This window comes from Prenolepis imparis, unplaced genomic scaffold, assembly GCF_030444845.1.
Source record: "Prenolepis imparis isolate NDT839.2.m4 unplaced genomic scaffold, iyPreImpa1.0 SCAF_13, whole genome shotgun sequence".
Lineage (NCBI taxonomy): Eukaryota > Metazoa > Arthropoda > Insecta > Hymenoptera > Formicidae > Prenolepis > Prenolepis imparis.
The window spans coordinates 7226639-7249597 of NW_028141171.1; positions in this window are offsets into that span (position 1 = coordinate 7226639).

The window sequence follows — 22959 nt, forward strand, 5'->3', positions numbered from 1 at the left end:
TGTAAGCTCGCCAGCTACGTTTTCCTAACGTGTACAGGAGAGAACGGAGAGCTCGCAGCAGTTGCGTCGCGCAACCAACGGCACCGTCAACTCGGTCCCGGGAAGCTAACTTTCTTCTCGTTCTCCGTGTTACCTGCGGGCCACCTCTCGTAATTTATGTGTATATATATATGTGTGTGTCTGCGTGTTGCATGTGTGTGTGCGTGTGCGCTTGCACTCTTCACGGCTGATTGTAACGCCGACGCAACGCGACGCAACGCAACGCGAACGCGAGCTACTCTGAGAAACTCAATTTAATAATAATCTCATTCGCGATGCAAACTTGCTCGAGAGTAGCGCTATCGCGCGCGGATCACGCCAATTGCGTCGTTTCGCGCGCGACTGCACGCGACATGCATATCTGCCGATGCACGTCTCTGTCGAGGGCGCATATGTAATTTAAAATGGCTAAAAAATATTACAATCTCTACCCTAAAGAGAGAGAGAGAAAGAGAGAGAGAGAGCGGTAATCTATTGTATATAGTTACTCAAATATTTCCCTATTAATTTCCTCGCGATAGAAATACAATGCGAGATCTTTCCCATCAGTCTTTAGTTTGATTAAAGTTCGCTCGGATTCGCAATGGATTCTTAATGAGTTGATTTTCCTCAGACAAATTGTTTCAGCGAGACGTGGCGTAAACGTATAGGAACGCGTGGGTAGGTACTCGCATTATCTCGAATGTGTTAAACGTTCGATCGCGTCGCTATCGATATTAATATAATATCCGCGTCGTCGTCGTCGTCGTCGGCTTCGCGCTATTCAGGACGATTACTGCTATTAGCATTCCACGAATACCGCGCGGAGGATTAACATTGAAGATCGGGACGGATCTCTCTCTAGTCGAAGGATCATCCCTTCCGGGAGTAAATTCCGGGGAAAATTTAATATTGGATCTCTCGCATCTGGTGTGTGCGAATTTTCACGATGATAGGCGCTCGAAAATTTCGGAATCGGTCACGTATGCGAATAATAATCGCCCACGGCCGAAAAATTTATCACGTTTATCGATTTACTCTTCGCGTCTTCGTATATATATGTACATGTACAAAACTACAAAACCAAACGAGCGGGTATATAATATTCGTTCTAAACGGCGGAAAATGTAATAGTAATTTATTAACGTTTGAAAATATGTATTCGTATATTTTCGACGTGTCATTATCGCCGATTGTGCAAACGAGCGAATTGTATATCGGTCTCTTTGTTAAAGATTCTCGTATAATAATTACGGTAAATTGGTTGCTCAATTGTGTGTCAATACTTATCCGTGATAGCCGTTTCATTTCATGTCATTACATCGGCGCCGATGCAGCGGTATAAATAGGTACCGTTAATTTATTTGAGTTAATTTCTCGACATGCAACAAATTGACCTACATGAGCCCGGATGCATATTCAATAATACATTTCAATACGCGTAGATATATACAATATATGGATGACCGCCGGAGATGCGCTCTTTCAATTATTCCTTCGCACAGCTAACTCATTGTATGTAATAAACCTATGTCTCTATTACACATTATTGCGTGCGTTTATGATGTGTATTAAAGCCGAGGCTAAATATTTCTATCTCTTTAACTAAAATGGGAATATAGTTGATGTACACGTATCCCGGAAAACTATTCTCTTTTCCGTAAGCTCTCTTGCACTCTGTCCAGAAACAATTTTGGATCAGTGGAAAAAGCCGTCGTGCAGAAGCCAAAGCTGCATACAAGCACTCTCTCTCTCTCTCTTTCTTTCTCTCTTTCTCTCTGCGGGCTATGTTTTTGAACCGCAACTATTTCGGCAAAACTTGTTTTATCCTTCTCCCAGGGTGGAGGGGTTAGTGCCTTATTCCGCTCGGGAGCTTTTCAAAACCAACCCTCAACGACCCGCCTCTTTCGTCCGTGTGTCTCTCTGTGAAAAGATCTCTCTGATAACGATAATACCGGGAACAATAGAGTCCATTTGCCGAAGAGAGCCGAAGCTTCCACTGCAATAGCGTCGTCGTCGTCGTCGTATCGTTCGCGAGGCCACCATAGAGAGAAAGACAGAGAGAGCGAGAGAGAGAGAGAGAGAGAATGATCGCTCCGATATCGTTTGCTCGGATGAAATCAGCGCGAATAATCGTCGTCGGAGAATTTCGCGAAAGCGCCCACCCTTCCTCCTCTCCCCCGCTTCCCTTTTTCCCTTCTCGTAAGTGAGATTGCAGTACGGGATGAACGTACGTGCTCGCAGGTACCTCTCGCAGTTAGCTGTATAGCCGTAGCGAGGTACGAATAACGTGGTCCGAGAGTACGATAAATATCGTTCTCTGGAAGCAGCGAGACGTTCAACGTCCAGGCGCCCCGTTACTGCACATCTGGCGCTGTCGCCATGAATATAACCCCGTACCAGGGCCGACTCCACCCCGGGCTCTTTCCTTCGCCCACCGCCAAACTCCACCGTCTCCCGTTACCCTTTACTCACCGCACCTTTGACTTCTCTCTCTCTCTCTCTCTCTCACTCACTCTCTCCCATCCGCGTCGTTCCCGTTTCTAGGACCAGAAAGTTTCATCCTGTTTTGCACCAGGGAGGAAGGAGGCGGGAGAAGAAGAAGAACCCGCTAGATCGTCGCCGGAGATGGCTGTGTGTCGCACGGTCGCTTTATCCGTCTTCGTGTGTAGAAATAGGTGGAGGTATAGGTAGACGTGGAGATGGTGTAGATAATTGTTAGATCTGTGCGCGCGGAATTTCGTCTCTTCCCCCGCGAGGAACCCAAATTCCCAGGTCCTTTTCGTGCACCCGAATCGGGGCGGAATAGTCGACAGGATGTGATCGAGAAGGGTACGAAAAGTGCACGAAATAACGGATGCATGCATTTCGGAATCAATTTACCCGCGTTCCCCAGGAGAGCCACTAGTATCCGGGGATACCTTTGTTCTCCTCGACGTTTTCGCGAGAGTCGCGAGAGGGTCGCGAGGTCTCCTCAAGATATCGGGATTCTCGGCTGCGCTCAGCATATAGGGGTAGGTTTAGAAGTTTTAATATCCATTCTCCCGAGATATAGAGATACTCTTCGCCTCTCGAAGACGAAATCGTGCTCAAGTATCCCTTTAATATATCATCTAGCATCATTTATCTTTTTTTTCACAGTTGAATGGGGTGTTACAGATAGTGCTTATCTTTCGCGCGTATAAGGGTAGAAGGTAATTTTATACTCAGGTAAGATTTATTTTCCCGAGGAAAAAATTATCACATCCGTTGTAAGTTTATATACGCGTGAAAGGCAGTCGAAAAGCAGCCTCTAAACGTCACGTCCTGCTCCGTAAAGCCGGGCCATTCGTCTTGTCGTCGTTCTTTTACTCGCCGAACTTCGCCGCCTTCTGACGCGGGCGCGCGCCTGCTTGCTTGCTTGCTTGCTTGCCTCTACCCCGTTTTTAATCTTTCACGTTCACCTAGCACGCGGCGGATATATCTGCATGCTTGAATTCTCGCACGGAATTCTTCGGGGCAGAGGGAACGGAGAGGCGTTTCTTCCCGCTTCTGTGCCGTCGCGACGATATAAAATCGCGCTGTCTCGGCAAAACATTTATATCGTCACGTTTGCCGTTCGCGGTGGCAAGGATCTCGGATTTTTACGAGAACGTTTCGCTCCGTCGTGTTTCGATAGCGAAAGAAATTCGTCTCGATATTTATAGCGATATTACACATCGTTTGAACCTCTTTCCGTCGCGTCGCGTCGCGTCGATTCGTTTATCAATTCCTAATGGCGATTCGCGGACGTTTAATGCGAGATGACGTCAAACTTATGCGTCCCCGAGCTCGTTCTCGCATCTTCCCTACGTGATGGACCGTCCTAGCTGCCGGCCAGGCAAGCAGCCAACTAGTCAGCGAACGTGTCAGTTTGCGTCGTTCCCTTTCGCTAGACGTAACGCAGGGGGATGACAGACCCTGGCTGAAGCCACAAAACTAATTACGACCTGGGGCGCCGTTGAGAATAGACGCGCCGGTAGTCTGTAGCACGAGCTACAAACAGAGGAAGCTGCCCGAAGGGGGATAAACGACGACCGAGTTGACGGTTCGGTGTATCATCGGTATATACAGAGTATATATATCCCGAGAACTTCCATTTGATCTCGTGCCCGAGAATGATTCGGATTTATTTTTTCTTCATATTATTAACCCTTCTGTCAATGATGCATATCCGGGTAAGCAACTTTAAATATTAAAAATGTGTCTGAACTTTTCTCCGTCCGAAATAAAATACAAAGGATCTAAAAAATCTCTTAAAATATAACGAGAAAGAATGTTCGATGCCCAGCAGGTGCTATAAAGGAATTGTCATAGTGCAATGTATGAAAAACACAGTTGGTACCATGATGAAAAGGTGAAAAAATTATGCATTGACAGAAGAGTTAAGAGAAGAAATTACAACATATTAATTTCTCCGCGATAAACGCGCGCGATTCCGAGGTAAAGGAATGAAATTACACGCGAGATCACATTACGGCTTTTTATGATATAGGACGCATTTGCATGATGGTAATCGGCGGGACGTTGTTTGACAATATAACGAGCGTCTATCCCGGATGAGAGCTATACATATGTCTGCCGAAACGCCGTCGTATAGTTGCTGCTGCTGCTGCTGATGTCTGACTCTGATGGTATGCGCTGACGCAATTAAATCCTTGAGCGCCTAATTGGCCGTCTCGTCGTCGGAGTCTAAGCTTAATTGAACTGTATGGACGTAACGAGATAATTGACACGATGATTAAAAATATATACGAAACATGCGCGCTATGATCGGGAAATGACGTTAGAATAGAGTCAAGTAGCTCCATAATATGTAAATATTGTATTCATCCGGTATTCAATCGACTATGTCGAATACATATAAATAGATGCAAAAGCAAAGCAATATCACTTTCGCGCAAAACGGTTTCGATATTCGATTTAAACGTTAATGTTATCATGGTTACACAAATTACACTCTATTTATCAATGAAAGTTAATTTGGCCGTTTGAATAGATAAATAATTTACGAGAGTTTGTAAATTTGAGTTAGACAATTGATTAACATTACACTGTTTCTTCCGTGCGGCTGTATTTATTCATTCGTATACACATGTATGTGTGTGAAAATTCTATATTAAATATATACATATATTGTACATATGTAATAAAGGTGAAAGAAACTCCGTATATAGAGAAAAAAAAACGATTGATTGCGCGTAATCATTTCGGTACGTAACAACTTTTATAATACGAATCCAGAAAAGACATGTGTGTCTTATTTATAATCATGACGAATAAGTAATACAGACCGTCTCTCTTTAATGACTGACGCATGGCGCTAGGAAATAACGAAGACACGTGGTCTCATAAACATACACACACATAATAATTTAGATTACAGTCGCGCTATGTAATAAGATGTAATAAGATGAAACGTGGATGAAGGGATGTGGAAAGACGCGAGGAAAGCAAAATCGTACGAATAATTGTCCTGGAACAAGGAATAATCAAGGTTGTCGGATTACGTCACTATGGCCAGTTAGCCCAATTTCTGTCGAAAAGGTCGATGAACGCGAACGACAACGCCGATAACACGATTCGTAGATGCTATATACACATATATACAGTTTGCAAAGAGTTTTCGCAGCTCTCGCTCTTCGTGAAACTCGACAGATATTCGCGGAAACGAGAGAGAATAATTTTGACGCGCCCCCTTTATTTCCGCTCACGTTTTTCAAGCTTACAGAGAGATCGGAACTACCTTTTGAAACTGTAAAATGTTAATTTAAATACGTAGGTTGGCGCGAGAGCGATTTGCTGAAAATCCATAAATAAGAAAGTTTTAATACCACTTTAGTAGTCTCGTGGAGAGAGAGAGAGTGTGTGCTCCGTGTACCGGTGTTCAGCAATTTGCGGATAACGGAGCACTGTACTTCGTCTTTAACGATATTTCTCCGACGTGAGTTTTCTATCGGCCGGTTTTCGCTTATATATAAAATAACGCGAGAGTAGTTAATCGATATATTAATTTCTGACGTGTCTCGCGGGAAGAATTTTGCACGTTATTGGTCTCTTCGTGTGTCTTTCGTTACAGCAATCTCGAAGAACTTTTACAAGTTATAGACATGATGATGGCGCCCGGATTGTCGTTATTTGCATACAGCGAGCAGGATATAAATTGACAATAAAAATCATGGGACGATCGGGACGGCGCAATAAAATATGTCGTAACGCTTTAATAAATATCACGTGATAGCTCGCCGGCCTTATGGCCCGTGAGCTACGAAATGGTGGCAATAATCCACCCCTCGTTCGGATAAGAATCGGCAGTTTCCCGGAAAGAGAGAATTCTAGGAGTTGTGGAAGTCGAGAGTCGTGTCGATACAAAAGGTAAGAACGAAATAACCGGACGCGGAGGTTTGTTGCGTGTATGTGTGTATTCCGGCTAGTCCGGTGAGTCGCATGATTTTTCAGACATGAGGCGAAATTACGGGACAAGGATATATTATGATGGCCGATAAAAACTGATTGTCGAAAGGTCTAAAAAAACACAAAGTAACTTTAACTGTGCAATAATTACAACGACTATTGTCCGGGGGGTATGTAAAAACACATTTACTTAACGCGTAAATTTATCTGCTTCTCATAATCTTTTCTTCTAAAAAAATAGATAAAGAAAAATGGAAATATATATATATATATATATATATATCGGGCCGTCTCTCCCTTTCTTTCTCTCTTTCTCTCTTTTTCAAGATGTTTTATGAAAGATTAAACTCGTAATTGGAGCATCATTACTCAGCAATATTATTTACGCGGTCATAAATAATTCTTATACCTTAACTCGAGTATTGGTCGCAACACAAGAAGGTACTCGTGTCGACATCGAGTTACTTTTTTCTTCTTTTATTCCAGACCTCTTCTTCAATCCAGAGCGTGAGTCGATCGTTCGTTCGCTCGTGTATAACAAGGCTTCTTTTTTTTTTCGCCTGTCTGCGTTCTCCCGATGTGATAGTTATAACGTTTTGCTTTTGTTTAAAACACCCATCAATCAACGCGCATTCAATTACGCAGAGTTCGAGCGCACTCGTCTCTCGATATATTTTTCGCGTCGGTTAAACGTCTGAATTGAAAAAAAGAAAGAAAAAATGAAACTGACAGGATTGGGGAGAATCCACGTGACGCGGGAGAAAAAAAAAACGCGGATGTACTTATATGTAGTTGGTTACGAGTAAACGGCGACGACGTTTGTTGCGCCAATCTCTCTCCGTTCCTTCATCCCTCCATATTGTATATATATTTTCCGTCTCTATCGTGTGTGCCGGCCATCAATCAAATTATTCTCAAACATTGTCTCGGATTGCTCGAGTTACCTTTCGTGCAGGCTCAGGATACCCCCGTCGCGCCGGTCAACCGTGATCCTCGATTGCTTACTTAGACACATACCGTTGATGTATGGGCAACGAGGCCGCCTTCGGCCGCTTTATAAGGGCTCGCGATCGATCGCGTAATTACGAAGTACAAATACGGATCGCGTATATACGGAGCATCATCATCGGCCTTTCTCGTATTTCGACCAGCATGCATTAAACGGGGCCGAATACCTTCGGGCGCGTTTCTGCAGATAAGAGGATTGGCCTGTTCTCCTTTACCCCTCCTCGTATAATACGTATCTGCACGTTAGCAAGAAGGTACTCGTACGTAGATGGGTAGCAGTTATTACTGCAATAAATAGAGCTATTACAGCGGCGACGCACGGAAGTTCTCTCCGGGATACAGCCAAGTACGCTCACGTCGTTGCTTACACAACATCCACTTATGCGCCTTCGATTTTCCCGGGGAATATTGCGTAATTAATGTCCCCGACGTGCCTCCGTGGAAAAATGTCGAATTCAACGATGTGTCATTGTTTTAACGGCATTCGTAATCTCTCTCTCTCTCTCTCTTACTTGAATAAAGTTCCTCTCTTTCGAATGTTCTCTTTCAAACATTTATTTAATCACTAATGAACATTTCGTCTTGTTCGATTAACGATTTACCTCGAATAATTACGCGCGTGCATTTATCGAGTATATACGTTTAATTCCTATTTATGCGCAATCGATTAATTCCATTGCGTGAGAAGAAATGAATAAAATGCATCTCCTGCCAGTTGTAAATGTAAACGCGCTGCAGATATCGTTACATTACAATTCCATTGAACTACATAAATAAGCAAATTGTCCGAAGTCGAGCAATTTGGTCGAATCCAACTGCCGATTTCGACCGATTTTAATCTACCACTGCCGGCCGCGCATTGAAATTCATGAGGCAAAATCACTCCCCAAATTTCCACGGTCGGACTGACGGTAATTTGCAACGGCGTAATGTTTTGCCAGAGTTTATTATTGCGAACGTTGATCGATAAATCTCGCCGTGGTTCCTAATAATTATTATACGACTCAAGAGAGAAAGACAATGTTACTCTTAACATCTTTAGTAATTAAAGCCTCTATGTAATCAAATAATTGATTACTTATTTAATCATATAAATTATTTTTACATACGACGCTATAAACATTTGAAAAAGTTTTCTAAAATTATTAAAAGAATTCTCTGATTTTTCTCTTTTGAGCACATTCCGCCAAAGTACTACGATGAAATGCACGTATTCGCGTAGTGTGTATTTACTTAAGTACATTCATATATAACGAAACGGGCGCGTGCACGTTCACGCTCCGTACTATACTGAGTCTCGGGTATATTTTATGTATTCGATAGAGATTCTGGTTGGTTGACCGTTTGCCCTACATCTGTTCCCGGAGCTAAGAATGCTACTGTGTGGCCCTTACCCCATCGTCCGAGAAGGGAAAAAGAAAGGGTGGCCGGAAAAGTGCCCGAGTCCCCACGAATCTGTATCCATCTTATTTCGATCCCATTGATCCAACGATTTAGACGACCATCCAGGCCAAGGAACTCGTGAAGGAGAGATCGCCGGTCCCGCCTGCCAATTGTGAGAAAGCTTCCCGACCTCTCCTCGTAATTCTCGCATCGTCGTCCTCCCGTTCCTCGGTCTGAATTTAAAGGACCATGTCGAGATCATAAAGAAGTTTCGTGGCTCTTTTTCTACTTCATCCACGAAATATTTTACGCAGAATGGTATCCGAATAGTTACGAGCGGACTTTGCAAAATTTAACAAAACTAAGAGGAGAAGAGTCTCCGATCTCGACTTAGGAAATTAACTTTTTTTTTCCAAAGAAGGGGACATATACACTTTATGTTATATGTGTAATGATTTGTCGTTATAATTTTATAGTCGCTCTCTAGACATATGCGTGATTAATAAAATATGCATAAATTTTGTACTATATAGATATATAATTTATTCAGTAACACGATAAAAATAACACGAGAAGAACACGAAGAGAATACGAAAAAAATGTGAATGGAAAAACGAAACATCAATGCTCGCAAAACTAGGTGAATGAAAGAAAGTACGAGTAACTGAATTAAGACATAAATCACCGCGATAAGAAACTCGATGACAGCTCGACATGTAGTTTCACACATCGAAGTGCGATGTGCGACGACTGAAAATTGTGAAAAAAGTGTCGGCATATATTTTTTAGATTTTATCTAGTACGTAGGTATCGAGTTTGGTCAAAGCCGATGTTCGCTCGAGCCTTAGAGAGTGTAAGAAGGAAATGCCCGAAAAAGAATAGAGAAAGATGCGAGAAAAAGTCGCTCGGGCTCGAGTCCACGTGGACGCACCTTATAAGGAGTTAGAGGTAACGCGACGAGGAACGAAAAGGACGCGAGAAACAAATCCGAAACGCCAATAAGAAGTGATGTTTAGTCAATAAGACGAGCTCATTCTGCGAGTCGACGAATTCGACTTTTCTAATGATCATCGTTCGATAACTCCGCGCGGACTCCACGTGGACTCCACGTGGTTTTCAGATCAAGAAAATCAATATGCCATGCGAATCACAACGTATCTCCCAAACCACGATTTTTTTATTGAACTATGACAATTAAACAATTATGATTATTTGCGAACGATGACTCCGCGCGGATTAATTAATACACATTATTAATATATATGTTAAGAAATCTTCCGCCATCTCTATTCTTTTTCTAAATAGCAATTTTAATATTTACTAGAACAATACAAGCGCGCGCTATTATTCAATTTTATGTTAATTAGAACAATATAAGCGCGCCATTCTTTATATTAAAAATTTTATATTAAAAACAATGATATTTTAAAAAAAGTAATATAAAGTTTGTTTAAACTCGATTTTTGGCAAAAATATTAATCGAGTTTAAAGTATTATAAAGTATATTATTAAGTATATATTATTATACATATTATTTAAAACATATTATTTTAAACATTAATTAGCAAATTAACGCTTTAATCAGCTGATTTCTGTCAAAAAATATTAATAAAGCGTTAATTTGCTAATTAAATTTTAAAATAATATGTTATACGACGGACTTTTTTAATTCTTAAATGTATAAATGGACTTTATATTTCACGGAAAGCACGTGTTTGTTATTTTGTATATGACGCGACATTTGCGCACATACGAACATTGCAGAGCGCGAGTTCCGATCGCTTTCTCAGTAGTACGAGTCAGCGACGCGACTGACTGCTCACGCGTCTCGCGCAAACGTGATTTACTACTTGTTAAGGCTCGGCGTAAAGCGCGACATAACTACTTGCCGGCGCGGCAAAATTAGCAAATTAACCCTTTAACAGCTGATTTCTGTCAAAAAATATTAAAGTGTTAGTTTGTTAGTTAAATTTTAAAATATGTTATAAAAATTAAAATAATAATATGTTTTAAATAATATGTTATAATGCCTTATCTATTAATATTTTTTGACAGAAATCACAGCTGATAACTGTCAAAAAATATTAATCGAGTTAATAATGTTATTTCTTAAACTCGATTATTATTTTTGACAGTTATCAGCTGATTTCTGTCAAAAAATATTAATAAATATAATTAATTTTTTCATAATTTAATGGGTTGTCCTTTAGACAGTATAACGTTACATTTTATATTATATGCAGAGAGCACCTGATTCTTTTTCTATCGTGACGAACGCGACGAAAATGCAAATTGGTTGTAAGATACAAGAGTGTAATTCTACGTTAGGTGGAGTAGTTTTCCGATCCTTCATGAAAAACGTGGCATTATAATGAGCCGCGCAGACTTCCGCGTTACAGGAATCGTGTCGCGCGAAAAATTTCTGAGAGGGCTTCTTTCTTCACGTACACGTGTAGTACGTGCTAACGACCCCTGGAATTTTTCTCGCGTGTAGTTTCATCTTTTATTAAAGCCACCAAGGAACTGGCAAAGATAGAAAGAAAGAAGGAGAAAGAGACTGAGGGAGAGAACTAGTTGACATGCCGGTGAGAATATGTTTGGCAGTTTCTATCCGAGTTTATGGACTTTACCAAGTTTATACGTGGTCACTATTCGCTATCTGTCGGCGCTTATGTCTCGAAACTTCATTCAGCGATCCTACGGAATATTTACTTAATCCGCCAGCTTTCTGACGTCCAAGTGTTCCCCCCCCAACCCTTACGTTACATATTTACATATTATCTATACATATTCAACGGGCGATAGCTCGCGTGACTGGTGATCGCGCTGGTGTATGATTATAAACCGGATAACATATTCCGCATGCTACGCACATAACGTATTATGTATATTCGCAGTTACGCGCAAAGAATCTTTTTTGCGCTCCTTATACGGCAAGCAAACATACATTTCAAATTTTTCCTTGAATATGTTATAGAGTATTTTTCTTTCCTTTTCCCCTATATTTCTTTAAATCTGTTTTTCTTCATGACAGGCTCGCAAAATGTTCGTCGTTGCCAGAGTATCGCTGAGGAAGGGATAGAAGATGCGCCACTTCGTTGGAGTCACCGATCCTTCCTCTTTCTTCGCCCTCTCAAAGTTTTACATTCCACTTGTCACCCCATCGAAAACTCCCAGGAGAGAAGGGCCCGCCACTTTTTCCATCTCGAGGACGCTTCACCTTGATCCAGGTAACCCCCGCGAAGAGTGGCTCTGATCGATGGATTCGAATTCTCAACTACAACGACGTGTCCCTCCGACGCGGCTTCGAAGAGAGCTTAAGTCCCGCGCACGCGGCACCTTCACGAAATTTACGATCCTCTCAGTCCCTATAGCCATGGCATTTATTTCAAGCAACTTTGATGATCGGGATAGATATTTTTTGCTCGGGGGTAAAACCACACGCGCATACACACACATACACGCACGTGACCAAATATTTTTCCTTTGAAACGAAGAATAAATGACGTTCTCTCTCTCTCTCTCTCTCTCTCTCTCTCTCTCTCTCTCTCTCTCTCTCTCTCTCTCTCTCTCTCTCTCTCTCTCTCTCTCTCTCTCTCTCTCTTCGTTCGCCCAACTTTGCGATTTTACTTCTGATCATTACGCGATACTTAAGAGAGGGCAAAAAATTACAGCGGCTCCGAGAGAACAGAGAGAGAGGAGAGAAAAAGACTTCTTCGCCCTGTAGAATTCCGCTTATGTTCCTAGTTTCGGAGAAGTTAGCGTAAACAGTTTTGCTAAATGGACCGTAACTCATCGAACGTAGACTTGTATGGGATCTCGCAAAAAGTTCTTTAAGCCGCGCACCCGTAGTATATTGCATAACTTGAATTTTTGTATCCCGAGTACGGCGCCGTGAAGTTAACGCGTGGAACTCGCAGCCTTGGGAGAGAGTTTACACCGGCAAAGTTCTATTTATCTGGATTTTCGCGAAAAAAGAAAACCTTACGGCTATAAAATTTTTGTACACGCCAAGTAAACAGGATGTTTTCACATTCTAATTTGATAACTCTATTAATTCTCTCTATTAATTCTTACTTCGATAGGTCCCAAAAAATTATTAGAAAAAGAGAGAAGTTTTTCCCAAAATTTATTAATGTGCGATCAAAATTGCTTCGTCGACTCTTTATTTAATTCGCGATCCATTCCTGTCGTCTCTAAAAAGAATTCGAAATGACGAGCCCATCCGGACTCGAAATCCGGACGGAATGTCTTTTCCGGATGAAAAGGGATGACGAAAAGCGACTTTTTCACGGTCGTATCATCGTCCGATCGCACAATAAATAATCCTCGCACTCTCTCGTATCGGTTCGACCGGAAATTGTCAACTCGCGGACGAGGCAAGGGGCTGTCTTCTTTTTTTCTTTTTTTCACGTCGCATTTGCATCGCCGATGAAGACGTCATCGCGGAGTAACTTAACGAGAGGAATGTCATTATCGCCGCGCGATAAAGCGCCGGTCTCGTTCTATATCGACCCGTTGGAAATCGCGCAGCTAGAAACATCTCGGCTACTAAAACACCGCGGTACCGGGCGCGATAACGGCGTTTCTATTTTCTTCCGCTCTTTCTCGCCGCGATGCACTTGGTCTGATACGTATCCGGCGTTGGTGGTTTATCTTCGTTTCTTTTTCCCCCGATTCCACCCTCTCTTGAAGATGCTTAGCTTCGATGCCATTCCCGGCATGCGATCTAAAATTCGTCATTACTTAGCACTTGCCGCAATCTTAAACTCGTGCTAAACAAGCTGCTGCTTTAATCGCGATCATACTCGAATGCTCTATTTTTAATCACATTTTTTTATTTTAATTACAGTTTTTAAAGAATTCTTTTCGATAAATAATTTTATTCTTATGAGATATCGCGTCTAGATATAGATGACAATTTTCGAAAAATAAGATTACCTCATACAGTTTTGAAGGGGCTGATTCATACATGAATAAATCGGGGATATAAAAATCCCGTTTAATTTTATTCAGAGTTTGCTGCGCTCTCGGTGGTTTGCTTTATTATTCTTTTTTCCTTTTTGCACAGCGCAATCGATCATCTGCGACGTATTTGCCAATTGATTAACATTAATTATCATTACCACGTAGCGATCTCTTCAGACACACACACATACAGTTGGATTTAATATCCTCACACGCTCGCGATGCGAATGCGCGGTGAGGATGCGGTCTAGGCGATTCTCGGTGGAACGATCTAATTCCCGACTGCAGTACGTACGTATTGTTAACGCGAGAACGACACCGCAACCGCATATGTACACAGAAAGTGCGTTACGTACTTTGTGTACCTTAGCGGCGAGATCTACCGAGTCTCTTTCTCTGCCTCTCTCTCTCTCTCTCTCTTCTCTTCAATCCCCTCAGGCTCGTCACAGGCTGCTTAATGAAAGCGGCGCGGTTAAGTGAACGCCGCTTTAAATGTTACCTTATATACCTATACCTCTAACTACTCTATCCTAGGATCCACTCTCTCTCATCGACATGTAAATATACGCTTGCGAATACGCTGCGCGAGATCTCGGTAGACTAAATGGATTTTTATTTCAGGGCAAACTGTGCCGCTGGCGAGCTAAAAAGAAATGGATGTTGTAATTTACCTTAAGAACTTACCCGAAGGACTTCAATTCTTTATTCAGAAAACACTAAATAAGTTGTAAATCAAATTTATTTCTCCCCCCTCCCCGTAGAGAGTCGAATCCATAATTCACGAGCAAAGAAAGATTGGAGTTTATAACGTTTCTTGTCCTAACAGATTTAATCCTGCGGGAAAAAAATTTAGAAGTTTGAAATATATTTATACGCGCTTAAAGAAATATTTAATTAATTTACAAATTTTTTTCGCGTTATTATCTATATAATATAGATTCTATATAACTATACTACTTTACGCGGAGGAGAAAATCTGAATTGATGCCGTCGATGTGCACCGTTTTCCGTCATTCGTAGCACGCGTGACCGTAATATTATCAATCAGTCAAAGATTATCACGTCGACTCCGGCTCTAAACCCTCGAGTATAAAAAAATAAAAAGACGGTAAAAATAGCTATTGCGTATCCCATAAAGCGATCTCCTCGGAATCCTAAAGTCAGCAATCACGGACGCTCTTTCCGGAGCCTTTAAGCGCACACACACATACACATATACGCTATCGAGAGACAAGAGCGAAATTCCAGTCTATCCGTCTCTCTCTACTTGAATTATTTTCGAGGCGGAAACGACGTGTCGCGTCGGCGAAATTCGTGCGCATGTTGCATTTTGCATACAAGACACTACTGTCACGATTCATTTCTCGTCGAGATCACCTTCCAACATCGATCGCCGTGAAATATGTATTTCACTCTAAATACCTGTAGAATTATAAAATATATCGATAAAAAGCTAATCAAATCGCTTTAATTCGATGAAGCCGCGCTCGTTTTATACGTTTTATACGCAAATAGCGCGGTTAAACTCGAGAAACTCGAAGTAAAATTTATCTCATGTGGTATATATAATTCTGAGAGAGAGTCCAATGACTATCATATACGGTTATAACAAACTCGCAAAAATAGATGATTTAATTAATTAACGTGGTCTTCTCGAAAGGAAATTATAATCCATCGAATCGTTCGTTGATTCGTGGCTCGATAAAGTTGCAATTCTCTCTCTCTCGTCGCGAGATTATTATTATTACTGGAACCGAACCATTCTGTTCAGTATCAATTTCCCGATGACAGTTTTGAGCGTGCTAAACGACATCACAGAGCGAAATATATTCCAATTTCGCCGGGGCTGTTTCCCGTAATGCAAGTAGTTAGTAGAAAGTTAATCCGCGGGGCGCACACTCGAGAATTTACTTCAGGTTCTGGTTTCTCCACGCTAACCATTTCGTCCTGCTTTAAAGAGGGGTGAGAAGGAAGGTACAGACGAGGAGGAAGGGGGAGGTAAAGGGGGAAGGAAAGTCCGCGGTTTAAGGGAAAGTGGATTACCGGAAGTCTCCGTACGACCGTCCCGTTCCGGTCCAATCTCGACTAAATTCGATCACGTGGCTATTCGCGAAACGATAAGGGATGATTCAGCAGTTATGGCCCGCCTTTTGGAAATGTCGCTTTTAATCTTCCCTTTTCTCCTCTCCTTCTCCGTCTTTTTCTTCTCTCGCGGCCAAGAACTCGAGAAGAGACGCATTATTTTGCGACAACTGCTAAAAGCAGTCAAATAAAAATCAGTATTTTCGTTAGCGCGAGACGAAAATTGCGAAAAAGGGAAGGTGGGGGAAAAGCGATGGACGCGATGGGAGATATCCATGGTAACTTTATTCCGCCTAGCGAGATCGTGACGGAGAAAAATGGTTTATCGAAGTGCTAGAACATCCCGCACGATCGATATCGGACCCTTGTAAATCCGATCGCTCGGTTGCTCCTTCGCGACGAAAAAGTCGGAAATAGAAAAATTGCCGTGAAATCCATTCGGATCTCATAGGTGCGAAAGACGCGCCGCATCTGTAAAGCCTGTATAGAATCGAGCATTCGCGAGAGGAAGAGACCCCCACGTGTTGTTGCCTTCCAATCATGTCCCCATATTTATTTACGAGCGCGTCTCTCGTAAACGTTATGCGTTAAATCGTTTAAAAATTTCATCCCTCTTATTTCTCACAGAATGTCAAAAATAAATGAAAACTGTCTGCGAATTTTACTGTAACTGTATAAAACGGCATAGGATATATTATATATATGTATATACATATCACCGAGACACAGATGCGAGAGAAATGCTACGTGTATCTGGTTGAATTATTCCTCCTTAAGTGCTTCCCGCACACTGCCACTGTTTATCTTGGCGCTATTTTAGTTAGTGCCTATTAATGCATATTTGGTATAAGTAAACTTTGTGTAATAAGGTGACATAATCCGACTAAAGCAGTCTTCAGTGTATACGTAATATGCGCTAGAATTTATAACTAGTATTTCACACTATTATCGTCTTCTCGTAATCGCGCTTGATGCGTCTTATATTATAATTGTGAATACATCTTTGAACAAAGAGAGAGAGAGAGAGAGAGAGAAAGGGGACAAAAAAGAATGTTTTAAATATTTTAATAAATTTAAATATAAACCAAATTTTCTCCCTTTCTATCTCTTTTATCATAAAATGAAAAATTAAATCATTTCTTCGAAATTTTGAATATAAACACATTTCTTTGATGATGAAAGATGATGTCTTTTAGTCACGTCACGTTTGTGTTTTTAGACTATTACAGTTATCTTATAAAATATGTGCAGGCAACTTTTGAAAAGAGCAAACTACATAAGAGTAAGTAAGTCGCAGGATATTCCTGCTCGTGAGGCTTACACATCGGAAATCGAGAGATATTTTTTGGACTCATTTTAATGGCCAGGGGTTGAGAAAGTAAGGGTTGAAGTGCTTTCCGCTATTAGTGGGAGGGCGATTAATGATTGGGCCGTGCGAACGGAACATCTGCTTGCGAAATGGCGGGCTTACCGTGGAAAATCGCTTAATCCTGTGTGTATCTTATCTGCTAAAGCGCTAACGTTGCAATCGCCTGCACCGCGATTTAAACGTACATTTAAAAATACCGAAACAGGCGCGCGTAGCGAAAACTTAACAGATATTCCCATCAAGTTTTTTTTCGTTAACTGGAAATAGTCTGGCGTGTCTCTTTGCTCTCGCTTTTTCTTAGAAAAAAAAAAAGAAGAAGAAGAAGAAGAAGATACAAAGATCCCTCTGCGGTGACTTTGAAAGCCAGCGCGATTACTTTACTTTGAAAGATGTGCAAATTGCTCCCGTTAATCCCAATCGCGGCGTATAACCGACGTCTCCTCCGGCGCTTCAATTTTGATCCTGCCTAAACGCGGCCTGATTTGCACTGGCACGTATAAAGCATTGTGCGCACGTGGAAACGCAGAGCTTATGTACACACGGTGTTGTGTGAGCCCGAAGGTGTTTGCACTTGCGTATAAACAGATGTGTGTACCCGCGCGCGGACGTGGAAATCGGTCGCGATGAAATGACTTTGGGATACGTCGCGATTCCGTTTAAACGAAGCAGCATATCGAGTAATAATATCCGACGAAGCGCGCGCGCGCGAGAGAGAGAGAGAGCTCGACTATCATGGGTATATCGGCGCCAAAATGGAATTTATTATCATAATCCTCCCCCGTCTGTGGTCTAAATCCTTTCCCGATTTAATTTCTCGCCTCGAAATTCTACAGCGAAAAATTTCCAGTGAAATTTAAGAGATACAGAAAAGTCGCGTTGTTGTTGCATACTTGATCGGATGCATATCGCCGAAAGAGAAACTTGGACGACAGTGGACTTGTAATCGATGGTTTCGTCTAAAGTGCATCACGGAGGCACACTTGGAATACGATTGCGCGGGAGATTACGCCGGAGAGGATAATACCGAAGGATTGTTCGCAATAGGATTAATATGGCATAACAATGCGGAATTCCGTGGACTGCATGCCAATTATACATCCGGCTTTATGATGCCGCACGGTTAGCGCGGTTGTGCAGACGCAACGAAGCACGCTAATCTTATCCCGAATGCGCGACGTATTGACAGCCCATATCCGTGCAACCTTGTCGCATTATGTATCGCTTCATTCATCATTGCTCCAATTTCCAATAACCGTCAACAAAAGGCAAATATAAATTATTTAATTTTAAATCCACGCCTTTTCAATTGCAATTATTAAACGCACTTTGCGTTCTATAGCAATCCTGCATACATAGGATGATGGTCGCGTAAAAGGGACAGATATTTTTTTCTCTTTTTAACGCGTAGAACAGAAGAGTAAAAATATCAGACTTTATTGGAAAATATTCTATAGATCTTGTTTTATAGCCAGCAACGTTTAACCATCATGATCTCTGACTATGAGATAGTAATTGAGCAACAATTCCCCGTCGGAACATGATCTTGCAGATGTATCGCGTTACCAATCGTAGCGGAAATGGGTAACAAGAGTGATTCTAATCCTAATGACGCGTTAAAGACTGACCCCGGGCAACAGTCGTCAGTGTCATTAATGATCTCATCGATCCGAGGTTTATCCGCGCGGAACTCGCAACGATTCCTAGCACGCTCGATTGGGCTACAAAGAAGAATGAGTTTTTGTGCGAAAATCCAGGTTAAAAAGCTAGAGATGATACTCTCTGCACGCGCGCGTCGAAAGGACGAAGGGCGCGACTTTGTCGATGACATTGAAACTGATCCGTAAACCTAACAATTTATGCAAATTGCGTAAAAGTGTGCTGCAAAGTGTAAACTTTGCGGTTTAAAATCTTCGTAACTTTTAAATAAGGTTAAGGAATTTTCGTTGCGTCGCGCGAGAGGTTGATTGCAATTTTACGAGCAACGAGATTATCAGAGTTCGCCGATTAACGTTTCCTGACCTAACAAGGATCTCGTTGCGATCGTTTAATCCTTGAGCGCCCGCGGTGTCCACTTAATTTTCCGTAAGGCTCAACCTTACTGAAACTAATGAGTCCCGATGTGGTTCGCGCCGTGTGTATTATTGTCTTTGAATCGCTCGCGAGCCCCGTCGACATGCTCGAGAACACGATAATGAGAAGTTCGCGTGAGGCTTGATAATTAAGCTTCGCATCGAGTCACCGTGTGCCGGCTGGTAGAACAATAAGCGCATCCGGAAAGTCCGAAAGTCGATCCGAGTCATTTTTTAATCCCCGACCCTTTTTATCCTGGGCAACAAACAAGCACAAACTTCACGTGTAATTCTGAAATTCTCACATAATTTTCGAGGGAAATGTTGCAGCAAGTTTTTTTTTTTTTTTTTTTGCAAGTTTTCCTATCGACCGACATTATCGGATGAAAAAATGCATTTCTCTAATTAACAGCCTTGCTCTTTGCGAGTCATTCTAATAACCGCGACAACGTGATGGCTAAACTGCGAATTTCATCTCATTACATCGTCGACTGTGACACAGTGCAGTGATACGAAACTTTTTTTATATGATCGAGAGGTTCAATCCATCGGGACGTCGCGAGTTTCATTAATCATCTTTCGGACGCGGTTTGAGTCTCATTAGTGCGATATTTCTAATCGAATCGTATTATCCGATGACGGATCGGCACCGACGACGAACGGGGCAGCTCCGATGGGACACTATGAGCGAAACGATATTTTCTTTCTCTGGCATAATAAGACGTCATCGTGAAAAAGTCTCGCAAATAAATGCAATCATAGACTTCCTCCTCCTCCTCCTCTTTCTCTGTTTCTCTTTCTCTTTTTCTCTCTTTATATCGGGAATATTATATAATACATTTTATAATCTCTTGTTCAATTTTAAGAACAGCATGATTGATTTTGATGGATCGCGAGTTTTAACGTATGATTAATTTCGTTCGTACGTTGCATTTCTGAGGGAAAAGGGCGGCGCAAGTACATATATCGAGGCAAGTTTTGCCCCTTTCTATTTCCTCGTAAAATATATACTATCGAACCCGTGTGACGGTATAGTACGACGCGACAATAAATGAGTCCGTAAAGTTTGAAAATAAGACCCGACAGCTCTCACGCCCAGGACGTCTGACGATGTCAAAGGCCTAACCATTTCGTATATCTCATTACGGGAATTACATCTCTGTCCGCGCGTATCTTGCGCTGTCAGGCGTCTCGCTTTGAAAGTATTATTGCCGTTTTGATGAGCACACGGAACTTGTCACCGCGCGTTGCCATGCCAATGACAGCGCACAACACAAATATACAAAACAGCGCGACTTTGAAGAATCGTACAATCGGTTGGATTTGCTCGACAGAGACATTATTGCGCGCCTCAACTGCGTTGCGTTGATTAGTCACTTAATTTCATCGATGACAATCTTGTCGCCGGCAGTGTCAAACGATGTATAGCCGGTCGCGGAAATGGACATGAATGGTCACGCCAATCACGTGATAATTACACCCCGCGCGTGACACTCAAACGTCACGTCGGGGAAGGTCACGGAAGAAGAGAGAGAGGGGGGGGATGAATTAATGACGGCAAAAAATAGCGCGGGGCGTGCGGCCGAAAATAATCCCGGTGCTCCTTTATTCGTAATCTTCGGAGCATTTTTCATCGAGCCTTCCTTTCCGTTTATTCTCGAACGCAACCGCGGCGGGGAGAAAAAAGGAAGGGGCACCCGAAGCGTCGTGCGGGACAATAAAGACGATAACGTGGACGATGAAGAGGACAATGAAGGGTTGAGAGAGGACGGACAGCGCAGCGCCGGATAATGGAAAGATCATTATTTTCACGAACAAAGTCCGCGTCGTCGGGTCGCCGCGCTGTGTCGCGACGACGACGACGACGTCATCGACGTCGACGTCGACGTCGTCGTCTTTGCCTAAGCGAGCGAGCGCGCGAGCACGCTTTAATTAACACCTGCCCCAATTAGAGGAGGGACGTAACCAAAAGATTCCGAGCGCGCTTTGACTTTCCCTCCCTTCGAACAACCCTTTATGCGTTGTACCACAGTCTCGACTTCCACGTCTCGGGTCTTATCGCGCTCGCGGTGGTTCCTTCCTGCTACTTGTTTCCCCGTGAATAAACGTCCGCGTAACAGTGACCCGGTTTCCCGTCACGACACAATTTACTCGACGGCGGGGACGCGGACACGTTTCAACGAAATTGCGGGAAAAGGACACGCCGCGTATTCGGGGGAAGCGTGTAATGGGAGAAAGTAGGGTAAAACGGGGAAATAGGGGCGCGAATCAAATCGGAGAGTATTATATATACTCGATACATTGTGGAAATCATTGATACCGACGATAAATTCGTCGGGAGAGGAGATAGGAAGAGTTATGTTTTACAAATGTGCGGCATCTTGCTCGAGACTTTCATCCAGGCATCTCATCAGCCAATCTCACCGAGACTTTTTATCGGATTTCGTCTACATCTCCGCGCGGGAAAATAGACGATCGCTCGATTTTACCGCGCGCGCACTTTACTCTACATACAATTTTACTCGCGCGAAAAGTTGGTCCTTCGTTCGGAGGTAAAATTGTGGAAGAAGAGCACGTAGTGCGCGCGACCGTTCTATAAACGCGCCGTAATTTCAAGCTGCGTGGGTCGCGCGTCGATAATTTCTCGCGAAACGAGAACAGGACACAGTCTCTCTCTCTTTTATTTTCTCTCTCTCTCACACACATGCATACACACACACACACACACACTTCTATCTTTCTCGTGAGCCCGCGCTGCGCTTCCGCCGTTTCTTTCCCTTTTTGCGCCTCGATTTGTCAGGGGTATTAATCGCGAACGCGATAACGTCGTTGCTCGTGCTTCGTGCATGACAAACGACACCGATATGGCGTGCCTGCACGAGCCGCCGCGCTGTTAAAACGGAAGAATGTATTTATTCTACGTGTTTCACGAGCTTTCTACAAATTAACTTTCCGCGGAAATGGATAGGCAGGAAGGAGGACACCGTCGTCGGGGACCAAGAGAGAAGGCCATGACAGGAGGCGTGCAAGGTGTGCATCAAAAGTTTTGCAAAAGTCCCGGCCACGCGTTATCCAATTATCGCAGAATCACGTACGTTTCGTAACGCCCTCAATTATCCGACCCGGATAAAACGTCGCCCCGTCGACGGAAAAATTCTACGTAGGGAGGAAAAATATTTATTTACAAAACGACCCGACTGATTACTAAAGTCACCGCGCATTCGTTTACTCTATGTACGGCGAATGCGTTTTAAAATTACGTAACAGCGCGGTTACCCTCGACGACGTTGCTTGTTTCGCGCTGCGAATAACGACACCTCTCTCGCAAATTGGAAAATGACATTCTCACCCTTCGCGACGCATTGATTTTCTTTCGGCGACTTTCGTCGAGAAGTAGAGAATGGGAAAAATCGACGAAATCGTTTTCACCGTTTTGTTATCGAAAATACTATCAATTTACGAGCAACACATTTCTTGATGTGGATTATTTAAACGATAAGGAAACTTTGCCGGCGAATGAATCGTGCGCGGAATCGCGTGAGAAAAATTCCGGTAAACGTGTCGCGAAGATATTTCGCGGCATGGGGAGAAGAGATTCCGCGGATAGAAAGCGACATTGTATGCAGTCCG